Raw genomic sequence first — 16,448 nt, 5'->3', positions numbered from 1 at the left:
TTAGTGATCCAGAAAATGAAAATTAAAGCTGCAATATGATACACTGTACATCCACTCAAATGGCTAAAATTAAAGTGGAGTCAAAAATTGCATGTTGGTGAGATGTGGAGCAATTGTAATTCTTGTACACCATTGATGGGAGTGTAAATTTGTCCAGCCACTTTGGAAAACAATTCATCAGTATCCACTAAGGTCAAACATACCAACTCAATGACCCTAAAGTACATGACCAACAGAAATAAGTAGATATGTTCACCAAAATACATGCAGTAGAATGTCCATAGAAGTCCCACACCGGACTTCACAACTTCAACAGCCTTCTACAGAAAAATCATTAAATGAATCAGGATACACTCACTGTGCAATAATAGAATGACATACTGTGCAGTAATAGAAATGAAGCAGTCCCAAAATACAGCTAGTCACAAAAACATGGATGAATCTCACAAATGTAGCTTTAAGTGAAAGAAGCGAAGCACACAAAAATATGTACTGTATGGCTATATTTATAGAAAGTTCAAACTTTGGCAAATCTAATCTATGCTGTTAAGAGATAATATATCTGGCTACCTTTGGGGCTGATAGTTAGGGATGGGGCTCCAGGAAAGCCTGTGAGAATCAGAGTAATAGTTTGTGTTGTTCACAGTGCTGGTTCCACAGATTATTTGCTCTACAAAATTCATTGAACTGTGTACACTTAGGATTTGTGAACGTTTCTGTTACATTTTACACTTAATTAAAAGTTTATTATTAAAAAATTCATACAACCTATTTAAATTTCAGCGTTGGCTTCCTGCGTCGTTATTTAGCATCAGTATAAAATCTCTGACAATCTGTTGCCATTTTAGGTCAGAGTACCAGCTTTGAGATTCAGGAAAATGAGAATTGGTGCCAGTGTGAAAGATTGGATGCTTGGTGCTTTGGTCAAGCTCCCTTTACCAAAGAATAGTCTAGACTCCCACTCTTTCCAGCTTGTTGACATTTGTCATGATGGTCATCTTGGCCATGAGCTAACACTTTGTTAAATCTTCCAAGACTTGGACAATAGACCTTAAAATAATTTCACAGCAGATCCCCCCTTTGTTCCTTTGGAAATCTAGCTACTTAACCAATGATCTGTGATAGAAGAGAACCTTCACATTTGACAACAAAAAAAGAACTCACATAATATCTTCCAAGTGCTAAATTCTGTACAGGATATTATGAAGGCATTGATTATACACTGAAGAGCGTAATTTTATTTGGTAGAAGTGAAACGTATCTCCTTTAAGAAAGGTTCTGTATTAAGTAGGACGAAGCCAATGCTCTCCAGCAGACGGGATTTGGCGATGTAGCATTTTAGCAGCATGGCAGTAGCCTCAGCATGCTGTGAACATATTCATAGCAGCCTCATGAAAGTCCCAGGACTGCTGGGCCAGCAGCTGCTCACCACCAATGAAGCTCCTTTTATTACAGAGCACGTTTTTTTCAGTTCTTCATACAATCTTTTTATAGTATGGGGCTCCATTGCCACAGGGGCTCATTGCCAGTAAGGGACTGATTGAGCAGACAACTACTAAACATAAATAACACCTAGTTAAGTGGACATGTCATACATGCAAAAATAACAATCTTGTAAGTTGGTATAGCAGGAATATTTCAATTGCAAAAAAATTGAATCATGGCTAGTATGACTGCACAACGTGAAATAACCAGTAAACTCTTCTTAAACCTGCAAAAAATAAACATCTATGATAGGATGCTTAGAAGACAAAAAAGCTTAATTTAAAATCACACTTCATCACACACTTTCTGTAATTCTGAAGAGCAGTTAAATTGTATCCCTAAATACTTTATAATACCTTCCTCAATGACTCAGGAGAAAACAGGATGTTTTGTAAATTTAGTCTGATATGAAATATAATTCTCGCAATGGAAAGATCATAAGACTAGAAATCAGAAGACATTGATTCTCAGGGGTTCCATTGATACCTGGGTAACTTTAAGCAAGTCACTTATATTTAAAATGGAAACAATAGCTGCTATACTGTTACCTCAGAATTGTTGACAGAGCACATGAGATAATGTATGTGGATGTGCTTTATATATCATAAAGAGCTGTAAAAAGGTGAGGTTTTAGCATTTGGCTATAACTAAGGTAATCCCCTGATGGCTTCTGAATAATCTATGTTTATAGTTCTGGGACAACTTATATTATTGATACATAAGTCTAAATTAACATTTCAACATATTTTGCAATTTCAGAAGCTGAGGAACTTCACTTTTTAATGTACAAAATACACTTAACTTTTAAAAATATAAACCTACGTTTAGCTTTCATCATGTAAAATCCTCAGATTTTGGCTGCCACATGTGCATATATTTCTGTTTTTGTAATGACTATATATCAGGACCCAGACTATATAGCATTTTTTTTATTTTCACTAATTTTCCTTAAAAGAAGATCTTTCAAAATCTGAACAATTAAATGTTGTCTTTTTGTGTCAGCATAATATTTAACGCTCTTGATTTATACCCTACAAACAAATCCAAACATATATTTTCTTTTTATAACCCTGCACACATTTACCAAGATTTCCAGAACATTCTAAATGGAATGGGTTTTTTTGCAATAAACTTCTAAGAGTAAGAGACAAATCATCGTGAATCTCCCTCTCTCACACACACACTGAAACACACACACAGCAGTAAGAGGATGATCCTTTTCTCTTTCCAAAATATACACCCAGTCGGCTTTGCAGGTAGCAAGCCTCTCTTAAGCTTATTGTACACAAAGGGCAATCCATAAAATGTAATTTAATATTTTAATTAAAACTTCATTTCTGTTTAATTGCACACTACACCTTCTTCAGTGCTGAAACATAATGAGAAGGAAGCAATTTCAAACGTGTTTAAAGGTCTTACACTGCTCCAAAATAGAACTGGTTTCCATGGCAACTGGCATACCACCCTCTATTTATTCCAAATAAATGACAAATCAAAAGTGCAGCTGCAATATCGGGTAATTCTATTTCTCCTAATACAATGCAAAGCTACAGATACCTCTGTTAGCATGGTTACCACTTGTGATAACCTAATAAGTGAAAAAAGCAGTCTTTCAAAATGTAGTCTGTGGCTGCAGTTTTCTGCAGTGAGAAGACTGTCACAATGACCTTGACTTCCATTCTATAAAATGCCCTTGGGTGAGAAAGCAAAACAGAAGGCACTATTTTCATGATGTTAGATATTTTACACTGCAAATGAGATTTGTTTGTCTTAACCTAAGAAGCAAATCAAATTCCAAATTACATCATCTAATAGCTACTGCTGGGAGCTGCCGTCAACAGGATTATTGATTTGGAAACCCAACATCTGCAAAACGCTAACATGATCTATTAGGGCCAAAGAAAGGCTATATGGCTCAGCTGGTCCCTTTTTGTCACCTTCATCATGCTTTCAGTTAAATGAGCTCCAGCCCAGGAGACAGGAAAAGAGGCTGGTGAGAGTCCATCAAGTTAGTGACCATATGGGAGAGCATCAATCAGACCTAGTGCAAAACCTGCGCCCCCTCAGGCTCATTCACATGAAAGCCTTCATTTCCATGTTCACACATGCACATACACACATGCGCACACATGCACTCCTTCCGCTTGAACACCAGAGCCAGGGTGCTTGAGCAAAAATTATCTATAACTTTCACATTTCAACTTATTTGTAAGTCCTCTTACGAAATGTAAATGTCGTGGAAAATTCATTCAGATAGAGATGGAAAATCTAATTTTATACTATTTTCTCATAAAAGCTGATATTTTATAGTCTGAAATATTCGTATTTTTATTCATCATTTCTTTTCAAAATATGCTTAAAGATTTAGGTATATGTCACCCACAAAACTCTGATGAGATTGTTTGTGATCGATAATCAGCCAAACAGATATATTTTTCATTTGGCAACTGGAGAGATAAAATGGCTAATGAAAACACACACATAGGCACACCCAGGCATTTCATTGCCATTCTTATCCTCTGCATTAAAGACTAGGGGCCTCCAGGAAGAGCAGAGGCCACAGTCTGTTGTTATGTTCTGCCTGCTGGTGCACAGTGAAAACACAGCCATGCTGGGGTCAGCAGCACAGAGCTCTGATCATTTTCCCCATTGTTTGTAGGCAAGACATTTTTTCTGCATAGGAATAGACCAATGAATAGAACTGTTTCAGCATTTAGATGTTAATCCCTTTATGATTTTTCAATATCACCGTTCTTCAACACCTCTACTTGTTTTTGTCACAGCAATAAATGCAGAGGATCTAGGGCCAACATAGTTGGTTCTGAGATTCTTTAAAACTGCTCATCCACCCACCTCCTAGAGAAATGGAAACAAACACAAAAATAAACAAATGGGACCTAATGAAACTTAAAAGCTTTCGTACAGCAAAGGAAAACAAACAAGAGAAATGACAACCCTCAGAATGGGAGAAAATATTTGCAAATGAAGCAACTGACAGAGGATTAATCTCCAAAATTCACAAGCAGCTCATGCAGCTCAATATCAAAGAAACAGACAAGGAAATCCAAAACTGGGCAGAAGACCTAAATAGACATTTCTCCAAAGAAGATATACAGATTGCCAACAAACACATGAAAGAATGCTCAACATCACTAATCATTGGAGAAATACAAATCAAAACTGCAATGAGGTATCACATCACACCAGTCAGAATGGCCACCATCAAAAAATCTACAAACAATAAATGCTGGAGATGGTGTGGAGAAAAGGGAACCTTCTTGCACTGTTAGTGGGAATGTAAACTGATAGAGCCACTATGGAGAACAGCATGGAGGTTCCTTAAAAAACTAAAAATAGAGCTACCATACAACCCAGCAATCCCACTACTGGGCATATACCCTGAGAAAACCATAATTCAAAAAGAGTCATGTACCAAAATGTTCATTGCAGCTCTATTTACAATAGCCAGGACATGGAAGCAACCTAAGTGTCCATTGACAGATGAATGGATAAAGAAGATGTGGCACGTATATACAATGGAATATTACTCAGCCATAAAAAGAAACGAAATTGAGTTATTTGTAGTGAGGTGGATGGACCTAGAGTCTGTCATACAGAGTTAAGTAAGTCAGAAAGAGTAAAATAAATACCATATGCTAACACATATAAATGGAATCTTAAAAATAAATAAATAAATGGTTCTGAAGAGCCTAGGGGCAGGACAGGAATAAAGATGTAGATGTAGAGAATGGACTTGGGATGAAGTGAGAGAGTGGCATGGACATATATACACTACCAAATGTAAAATAGATAGCTAGAGGGAAGCAGCCACATAGCACAGGGAGATCAGCTCGGTGCTTTGTGACCACCTAGAGGGGTGGGATAGGGAGGGTGGGAGGGAGGGAGATGCAAGAGGGAAGAGATGTGGGGACATATGTATATGTATAACTGATTCACTTTGTTATAAAGCAGAAACTAACACAGCATTGTAAAGCAATTATATTCCAATAAAGATGTTAAAAAACCCCAAAAATCTGCTCATCTGAATCCTAAATAAGCCAAAAAAAATATGGATTCCATCATGAACACTAGTTAGAACAAAATCCCTCCTCTTAAAAATAGATATGCTACACAAAAGCCAGCAATATATCTGTTTAAACTAATAATGAGCAAAGTTTTACACAAAGATTTAGCAAAGCATCAAATAAATGCTAATGATTCTATTAAAATTGACTTATTGCTAAAATCTTGTGTTAAGATTTATTTGAATAGCCTCAGATAAACCAAGTTGCCATATAATTAGCTAAAAACTACATAAGAATTCAATACAACAGTTTTTTTTTTAATTAACCACCTACACTCAATAACCTACTGTACTGTTTGACTACATCAGATTTAATGAAAATATATATAAAATTCTGGTCTTGAACATTTGACAAGAGCAAAACTGAAATTTACCTTCGAGTTGTTGATTTTTAATTGAATTAATATAAACAAGATTGCAGAGGGCATATGGAATTAAGACAGTGAAGGAGGTTTTCACTTAATAAATGGAGCCAGTTTTGCACACAAAGGATTGGTGCTAAGCAGGGCTTCATTTTAGAGCCACCCATTGCTGAGGGTTTTTGAGTCAGAGAAGCCCTTGGGTTTAGTTCTTGCTCTGACACTAAGAGGCTTGTTTTACTTAAGCAATTTATTTAACTTCTCATCATTAGGCCCCTGCTCTGTGACACGGGGTCAGCAGTATCTGTCTCAGAGTGCTGTCAGGCGAGGTAAGTGAAGAAATGTCGGTAAAGCACCTCTGCAGTGTCTAGCACAAAGTAGGCAATTAATGAAGTTCTTTGCCCACTTCCTACTTTCTTCTAATATAACACTTAGACTGGAAAAATTGCAAAACCAGTGAAATGCATTCTTCCTAACTGTACACAAGCTCCCTTTCCCAAAAACCGTCCTACTATTTCTCCCATTCTTTCTCATCCTCACAGGAGATTCTCTCTGTCTCCTCAAAATTCACTGAAAAAAAGCTGTATAGGTGGTGGGCTGAATTGGGAGGTTGGGATTAACATATATACACTAATATGTATAAAACAGATAACTAATAAGAACCTGCTCTATAAAAAATAAATAAAATTCAAAAATAAAATAGCTGTAGAGGCTTTGGAGGAAGTAGAGAGATTTACTGTTTTTTAATAACAAATTTAAGACATACGACTTTTGAAAAATTCAAACAATGTTAAGTTATATGGAGTAAAATGCTAAGGTTCTCATTATACTCATTCTTCTTTTTTATTTTTATCATGATTACCCAAGTACATAGTTTTAAAAATCAAATAAACTAGGCAAAGTATAACATAAAACAGTAGACCTTGTCTTTCATATATTCATCTTCCTGTTTACCCACTATAGGCAATGGTTTTCAGCTCCTTCGTTACTCCATCTACTTAGCGTCAGATTGGTACATAATGTACTTATACTGTTTTCTTTCTTTTTCAAGCTTCAGATAGTAATTTATTGATTCCCTAATACAGAATATGAAGATTCAAATAACTTTTTTCCTATGCCAACCACAGACTCACACATACATATTTCCTCTGTCCAACTTCCAAAATAATTTTACAGTAATTTTGGTGAATTCAATATTTAGCATTTATTTTCTTTCTTGTACAGCTTTTTGTTTTCACTGGAATTAATAGTTGCATCTTTTTTGCTTTGCCTATTTACTATGTTGAATACATCATTTAACTGACTTTTTGGGGGGCAGGTATTTCTTCTGGAGCCCTCTTTCTTTTATTCCAGTTTAGCCTGCATTTGCCGAAACAAGAAGCACAGTTGAGGGAATGCTGTAATTACCATTTAAAAATACCCTTAACTCCTCTACTGCACTGGATTCCTTGTATTTTCCCTCCCATGATCATGTTACAATATATAAGGCTCCTTCTTGCTAGCAGACTTACTGAGAGACTCTCCAGGCTGATATGATGAAGTAAATGGTCGTGCTGGGAAAAATCATGGGCCAGCCGCCGTGGGCAGACCCTAGGAGCTGTGTAAACCTCTAGGAGCTTAGGAAGTCTCCAGTCAACATCCAGCCAGAAGCTAAGACCCTCAGTCTGTACTACATGTGAATGAATTCTGCCATCAACATAAGTGTGCTCAGAAGCAGAAGCTTCCTCCAGCCAAGCTCACAGATACAAATGCCATCCAATAACACCTTAACTGCAGCCCTGTTAGACCCTTAGCTGAGGATCCAGCCACACCATGCCAGGACTTCAACTCTGCATAAATACCAGGAAGTAATAAATATGTGTGTTTTAACTCACTAAGTTTGTTAGAATTTGTTAGCAATGTAGAAAATGGACACTTCTTTCCAAATTCCTTTTCTTATTTGTTCATTTTGATGTTTGCCATTGGATTAAAGGATTTTTTTTTTCAAATATCATATATTCCTCAGTTATCCCCTTATATTTAATCATTCCCCCTAAAATGACTAGGGTTTTGCATGTATGGATTTTTTCCGTAACTTTGACTTAATTTTCTCTCCATCAACTGATATTTCCCTGGAGCTGGGGATACGGCTCTATCCAGGAAGAAAACATTGGTTTGCTCAAGCAGAATACTGTATGATACTAGCTACTTACCTCTATTTCAAGGTTAATTATAGTGATAACAACATAAAGTATCAGTGTGGTATTAGAGCACCAAAAGTCCTCTTACTAGGATGCCAGGAGCAAGTAATTAGAGTGTTCAATATATATCCGGTGTGCATTCTAACCAACACTGGGTTCAGTTATCCTAAATATTGGCTAAATCTTTCAGCTTAAGGACTCTATTAGGCAGTATTTGATACACTATGCTTCAGTAGCAAATTAATTCTAAAATATAAGTTGCTTCATACTACAAAAACTTAACTCTCAAGCACACATGATCTGATGTAGGAAAGATGATACCATAGTCACTTGTGCTGTGTGTAATGGTTCCAGGTCCAGGCTGCTTCCATACTGTTATGTCACTGTCACCATCTCAAAATGTGGTTTTTCATGATCAATGGGTAAAAGGAAAATGGGGAATGGAAGAGCATATAGAATCTTAAGCCTTAGACCAGAGGTAGGGTTCACATTTCATTAGCCAGACTCAGTTACATGGCTACAGCTTGATTACAAGGGAGGTTGGGACATGAAAAGAAATACATGTATATTTGCTGAGTTCTACTTATCCTGGACACAAGAGCATTGCTTATCTCTAATCATAACTTTCTCCTAAATAGAAGTGTAGATCTTAAGCAATTTGTTATGGTTTTAAACATTATAATTAAAATGGTATTCATTTAACTTTCAAAAACCTGTCCTGTGACATTTGAAGTGATGTAAATATCAGAGGAGAGAGACTTTGTAACATGTGTAGCACTGAATTGAGTTTTGAGAAGTTTTGACTTGAGTAGTGAAATTAAATTGCCCCTAAAATGAAGTCTGCTTATCTTAAAAAGCTGACAGAAAGCTTCAGAATGATAAAAATGATCCCCCTCACAAATTTACTCTGGGCTAGAAAAAAAAGCCAAGCATAACTAAAGGGATCCAGCCACCAAAATTATAAAATTCACAGTATCTAACATGCTATTAGAAATTGTAAGGCCAATTATGACCCATAACTTGGAGAAAAAAACAGAAAGAGAACCACACATAACAGAGATGACAAAATTAGTAGACAGGGAACTTAAGCTATTTTAAATCTTATAAATGTTCTAACGAATGTAAAGGAGGCATGAAATGTTAAGAGAAATAGAAGATATGAAAAGGACCCAAATGAAAGCTCTAGAGATAAAAAATATTATACCTAAATAAAAAATATTCTGAAAGAGGTTAACAGTGATTGGACACAGAAAATAACTGTGGAGTTGAAAAAATTACCCAAAATAAAGTGTAAAAAGGAAAGTCTAGAAAATAAAAATGAGAAAGGCATAAATGGCTTGTGGGAAATATCAAGAAGTCTAACATATGTGTAATTCAAATCCCAGAAGGAGGAGAGAGAGAGAGAAGAATATAACACACACATACATGTGCGTGTGCACACACTCACACACACACACACAGAGAAAGGGGGAAAGAAGAAATAATGGCTGATTTCCTTAAAATATTATAAAAAATTGAGACCAAGGGGCCTATGAGGCTCAAGAAACTCCAAGTATAAGAAATAAACAGAAAACCAAACCTAGGTACATTGCAAGAAAATTTATCAAAATTGTGTACAAAGAGAAAATCATAAGAGCCATCAAAGGTAGTAAGGGATACATTTAATACAGAGAAATTGAGATAAAATTATAGATGAATCCCTGTCAAAATTATGCAAGCCAGAAGGCAATTGACTAACTTCTTTAAAGTGCTGAAAAAAATATGGTCAAACCAGATATATATACTTAGTGAAAATATTTTTTACAAATGAAAATAAAATACATTTTCAGGAAGAGAGATGTCTGGAAAATCCCTAAATATTTACAAGGTAAACAACACACTCTTAAATAGGGTAGTCAGATAAAATACAAGACACTCAGTTAAATATGAATTTCAGGTTTGCAATGAGTTCTTTAATATAAATAGAACTCAAATATTACATGGCACATACTAATACTGAAAATAAATTGTCAATTTGAAATTCAAACTGGACATCTGTGTTTTTAGTTTTCTAAATTAGGCAACCCTACTCTTTAGCCATCCATTAATCAAAAAAGAAATTCCAAGGGACATTAGAAGATATTTTGAACTCTATGAAAATGAGAGTATAAAGTATCAGAAGTTGTGGGATGCAACAATATGTTGATTGGAGGTAAGTTCATAGTTATCAGTTGCTTATATTATCTAAAGAGAAAAGTCTAAATCAATTATCTAAGATTCCACAATCAGAAGTTGAAAAAAGTACATCAAATAAAACCCAAGCAAGCAGAGGAAAAGGTTATTAGGATAAGAGCAAGACATCAATGAATTAGAAAGTGATCAAGAGATAGAGAAAAATTCTTGTAACCTAAAGCTCCCATTTTGAAAAGATGAATAAAATTTATAAACTTCTAGCTATCTGTTAAGAAAAAGAGAGAAGCTGTCAATTACCAATACCTTTTATTACCAGGAAGAAAAGAGGGGGCATCATTGTGAATCCTGCAGACATTAAAATAATAATAAAGAAATACTATAAATAATTTACATCAATAACTTTAATAATTTAAGGTGGAATAGACCAAATCCTTGATACAAACAACCAAAACTCACTCAGTAAGAAATAAATAACCTAAATAGCCCTATGTCTATTAAAGGAATTGAATACATAATTGGCAAACCTACCCACAAAGAAACTCCAGGTCCAGATGGCTTCCCTGTGAATTGTACTATTCACTTAAGGAAAAATGCTATCAACCTTACAGAAAGCCTTCTATAAAATACTATTCATTTTATGAAGCCTTAATTACACTGGCACCTAAATGAGAATGACATTAAAAGAAAGGAAAACCAGAGACCAATATCCCACATAAACAGATATGAAAATTCTAAACAAATTTTACCAAATATAACCCAGTAATATATAAAAATTATAATACATCATGACCAATTGGGTTTAATGGCAAAAATGATAAATTTGTATTACATTAAAAATCAATCAATGCAATCCTAAATCATATAATTAGGCTAAACATTTTTTAAAGTATATGATCAACTCAATCAATGCAAAATATTCTTTAAAAAATATCATAAACATTCATGATTAAAAAAAGAAAACTGGGGTCTTCCCTGGTGGTGCAGTGGTTGAGAGTCTGCCTGCCGATGTAGGGGACACGGGTTCGTGCCCCGGTCCGGGAAGACCCCACATGCCGTGGAGCGGCTAGGCCCGTGAGCCATGGCCGCTGAGCCTGCACGTCTGGAGCCTGTGCTCCGCAACAGGAGAGGCCACAACAGTGAGAGACCCGCGTACCACAAAAAAAAAAGAAAACTGTCAGAAAAGCAGACATAGAAGGGAACTTCCTTGATATGAAAAAAACCTCTATGAAAACTTACAGTGACATCATACTTAGTGGCAAAATAGACAAGACTTTTTCCTTAAGATGCAGAGCAAAGTAATAACACCCACTATCATTACTTCTTATAAGTTAAGAAGTTAGTAAGACACCAGACAGATTGTGTCAGAACATACCTTAACAGACTCATTTTAATATAATAACCTCTTTTTAGGCCCAATCTTTAAATATTGTCATATTTGAAGTACTGTGAGTTAGATCTTCAACATATGAATTTAGGGGGTGGGTAGACACTATTCAGTCCATAACAGCCATGTTTTTAAAAATGCAACTCAACTTTATCTCAAAATGAATAATAGACCCAAATTTTAAAACGATAACTATAAAATGCACAGATAAAAGTAGGGAAAAGTTTTCATGACATTAGATTAGGCAAAGATAGATAAGGACACAAAAAGCATGACCATCAGAGAGAAAATTAATAAATTTCATTTCATTAAATCTAAAATGTTGGAGTTTTGAAAGGCATTGTTAAGAAAATAAAAAGGCAAACCACAGGCAGGAGCAAATATGTCTAAAACCTCAATCTGATAAAGGACTTGAATCCAGAATATTGAAAGAATTCTTACAATGTGAAATTAAGAAGAAAAACAACACAGTGGAAAAAAAAACCCAGTAACAACTTGGGCGACAAGTTTGATCAACCACTTCATCAAAGAATGTACACGAATAATGAAGCTGTACATGAAAAGGAGCTCAACATCAGTATTCATTAGGAAAATGCAAATTAAAACAATGATAAGACATACATCAACTACAATTACTTTATATTTAACAGAGTGACAGTAACAAATGTTGGCAAGATGTGGAACAACGGAATATCCACCCATTGCTGGTGGGATAGGCATGATAGTCTTTGGAAAACACCTGACAATTTCTTATAAAGTTGAAGATACTGCTACCATATGACCTATCTAACACACTCCTAGAAATGACTCAAGAAAAATGTATAACATATGTCCACAAAAAAACTTTTACATGAATGTCCATAGAAACTTTGTTTATAATAGTTAAAACTGGAAACAAACCAAATACCTATCAACCAGTGAATGGATTAGCAAACTGCAGTATCTTCACACAGTGAAATATTACTTTGCCATTAAAAGGAATATGCTGCAGCTACCTGCAAAAATACGGATGAATCTCAGAAGAATTTTGCTAAGTACAAGAAGACAGGTACAAAACCCTACATACTTTATAATACCATTAAATTAAATTATAGGAAAAGGTAAAAATATAGTAACAGCAGATTAGTGTCTGCTAGAACCATGGATAACAAAAAAATGATTGCAAAGGAGCACAGAGAAGCTTCTGGGGGTGATAGAAATATTTTACCTTTTGATAGTTGTAGTGAGTACAGAGCTGTAGACATTTGTCAACATTCATTGACTTTTACACATAAATCATTGACTTTGGGGGTTGACTTCAAAGAATAGACAAGTTTTATGAAGTTTTCTATTTCCATTCTAAAAGGTAATCCTTGTATATGTTGACTCATGCAACAGAGTGAACCCAAAGCTGAGTACTCTAAACACGTGTGTTCCCCAAAGTAGCAAATAGATAAGGAATGAATTTACATACATAAACTTGCAATGGTGCCAACAGCTGAAAAAAAAGTACTTTATCTTGAGGACACATGGAGTGGTGACACTCAGATAATCTTTCAGTAGAGACATTTTGGACCAATTCCTAAGCCCTCCCCGAAGACAGCAATAATAAATGGGAGGAATTTGGACGGGGATGAAGCTCTGTGATTACACTAGGCAGAGTACAGAAAGGAGTATTCTGTTACCCACACCCATAGCCTTGGAAAGGAAAATCAATTAAATTAAATTCACTGGTATTTTTAAACTACGAAATGAGAATTTTACTTTTACTCTCTAGAACACAAACTAATTATATAAAACCAAGTTAAATCACTACAGTGACCATCATAGCAGAGAGACATTAGAGGCAAAAAATGTTATATACTCAGCAGGCATTGTTTTGCTGGGGAGAAGAAAACCTCACACCTAAATTGCTCTAAATAAATATTTCATGGGTGCTATAAGTGTCATCAACTTGTGACTGATGTAATCAGTGTCTCTTCCAACCCTTTCCAATTGAGTTGGCATCCATATTTATGTGACCTTTTAATTAGTATCTCAGAGCTGTCTTTAGCTTAAAATTTTATACCTATAACTGTCTAATCAACTGTTAAAGCTTTAAAATATTTCATGGAGAAAGAATAATGAGGCATTTACCATGTTATGTGATGATATAAGTAATTATTTATATAGAGAGATGATACATAGAGAAGATGAATTTTTATTAAACATATGAAATTCCTCAGTATTTTCATCAGAGAAAGAATAAACAAACCTTACTCAAAAATTATTAACTATATAAGAATTTCTTAGCCTAGTGTCTCAAATCCTTTAAAATAGGTTGCAAATCTATGAATGTAGATACATTATTTTCTGGTTAAAAACAAGATATCAGTAAATTTTGTCTTGATGGAGTCTATAACTTAAAAAAAATTGAGAACCACTTGGCATTTGCAAGTAATGAAATGAGAAACTACGTTAAATCTCATTTTTTAATTCTCTCAATCAGAATTTTGTGCCTTGGTGCTAAAGAAAACTGGAACATTAAATTATGTGTGGTTTTAATATAAATTTAAACCTACTCATTGGTCAAGATAAAATATAATAATAATAATAACAATAAACTTTTTATCGCAACTACCATCTGCCAGACACTGTTCTAAGTGTTTCATACACATCACCGTATCTACCTGTTACAATAATCTTAGAGACTAGGTACCATAATCATTCCCTTTCACAGATGAGGACATGAGCATTCAAGTGTCCTTCCAGGACCACACAGCTAGAGGGTCACAGCAGTAGTGTTGGAGCCAGCATTCAAACCCAGCTAGTGTTGCTTCACAGAAGGCTTCAACCCACCAAGTTAAGTTATCTTTTAAACTCCACGCGCTTTGAAAATTGACATCTAATTTTAAAACTAATTTGGTCATTAGATTTCAGTCTACTTGGATTAATGTCATAATAGGTATTATCACTTGTACTGGTAAGAATTTTCAGCTTCAGTAATCAACTTTGTTGAAAAACTTTAACGTATATATTTACATTGCTTTTTTTTTTCTTTTTTTTTGGAGACAGAGTTTTGGATGAAGTAGAAAAAAATAGCTTTATTGCTTTGCCAGAAAAAGGGGGACACAGCAGGCTCGTGAATCTCAAAATTGTGTGTCTCAACCTAGCAGGATTTGATGAGTTTTATAGCAATAGTTCAAGGGTGGGGTTGCTGAAAACAGTAGGGTGTGTGCAGGGCTTGCACTCCCTTAATCTTGTCTCAGGTAGTGGGTCTCCTAAGGGTGTGTGCTGGGCTTGCACTCCCTTAATCTTGTCTCAGGTAGTGGGTCTCCTAATCTTGATGAGTTTCTCTGGTCCCTTTAATCTTGTCTCGGGTGGTTTCTTGGCTGTTCCTCCCTTGATTAGCAACTGTTCAGATCTGCCCTTTGGAATTCAGGGAAGGTCATGGAGGCTGGGGTCTATTCCCTCCCACCCACAAAGATGATTCATTTCTCTCCTGATAACATACATGTGCCTCATGATTCCTCTCTCAGGAAAAGCCCCAGGATCAGGTTTGGGTTGTCATGAAGAATTGTGGGCTTCCTCTGTCACACTAGGATGGGGTGAGCACAGAGGCTGTGGGAGCATGGGAGGGGGTGGCTAATGGAGTCTGGGGTGCAGGTGAAACTGTGCAACTCAGATCGGGGCTTGGACCCACGGGCCGGGGCTCAAAGCCAGCCAAAACCCAACTTGGGACTTGAACCCACAATCTTTTAAGTGAGGTCACACACCCAGTCTCAGGACTTAATGAAGCTCAGATTCTTGATGTCTTGTGGCAGAAAGAATTCAGTGATAGGTAAGAAGTAGATTTATTTAGAGAGAAACACACTCCACAGACAGAGTGTGGGCCATCTCAGAAGGTGAGAAAGGCTACATTGCTTTTTAAATATATCTTCTGTTAGAAAAAAATGAAATGAAGTGATTCTTTATGTGGACCTTCTACTGCTTTGCATTATAGCATAGTCATAAGGATAATCTGAATTGATTATTTGTTGTATGTAATAAGATACACATTTTAAACTAAGGTAATGACTATGTGGATTCATTTATGGCATTTTATGAATATGTGTCTTTATTAGATAAATGTATTATTGTTTTCATTTGTTCTGTAAGAACCAGATTATTTCATTTCATTACATATAGTTTAGAAAATAACCATATCCTTTAATTAATGATAGCTTGTTTATTTTTTTAAGGATAGTATAGCTGTCTTAGAGCTGCAAATCCCATACACTCAAAGCTTTGGACAGTAGCTGGCTTCCTAGAGCTCAGTAAACTCTTACAGTAGAAGCTGAAAAACACTTCCTCTGTCAAAATTGTTTCATATGTTAAGTATCTAGTTATATCATGGTAATATAGTATGTAACTAAGAAACATGTTCTGATTTCTACATAATACTTAAAGGATTTTCGCTTTAAGTTTGCATTGTCTGAAATATGAGTTATAATAGCTTGAGGGTTTCCTTGTGTATGAGACATTATATCATAATCGTAATCATATCATAATCTTACCACTGAGTAAGATTCAGTATTTTATAGAGTTTGAATTTATAGAGCATTTGGAATTGTAGTATCCAAATTCCTAAGGAATCACCATTTTAATTGAGTTTACTCATTGAAGGCAAAATGTATTAGCTTTTTAAATGCCAAAGTAAGACTCTTATAAAATAATATGTTAAATAAATTCTCATACAATCTAGAATCCGCAAAATTGTGGTGCCCTAATTTATAAAGCTATGGAAGTTGGAAGAAGGAGATGGAAGAAACTTCATAGATTTCCTC

The sequence above is a fragment of the Globicephala melas genome, chromosome 3 (genome assembly GCF_963455315.2).
Source record: "Globicephala melas chromosome 3, mGloMel1.2, whole genome shotgun sequence".
In the NCBI taxonomy this organism is placed as follows: domain Eukaryota; kingdom Metazoa; phylum Chordata; class Mammalia; order Artiodactyla; family Delphinidae; genus Globicephala; species Globicephala melas.
This window is presented reverse-complemented; position numbering follows the sequence as displayed.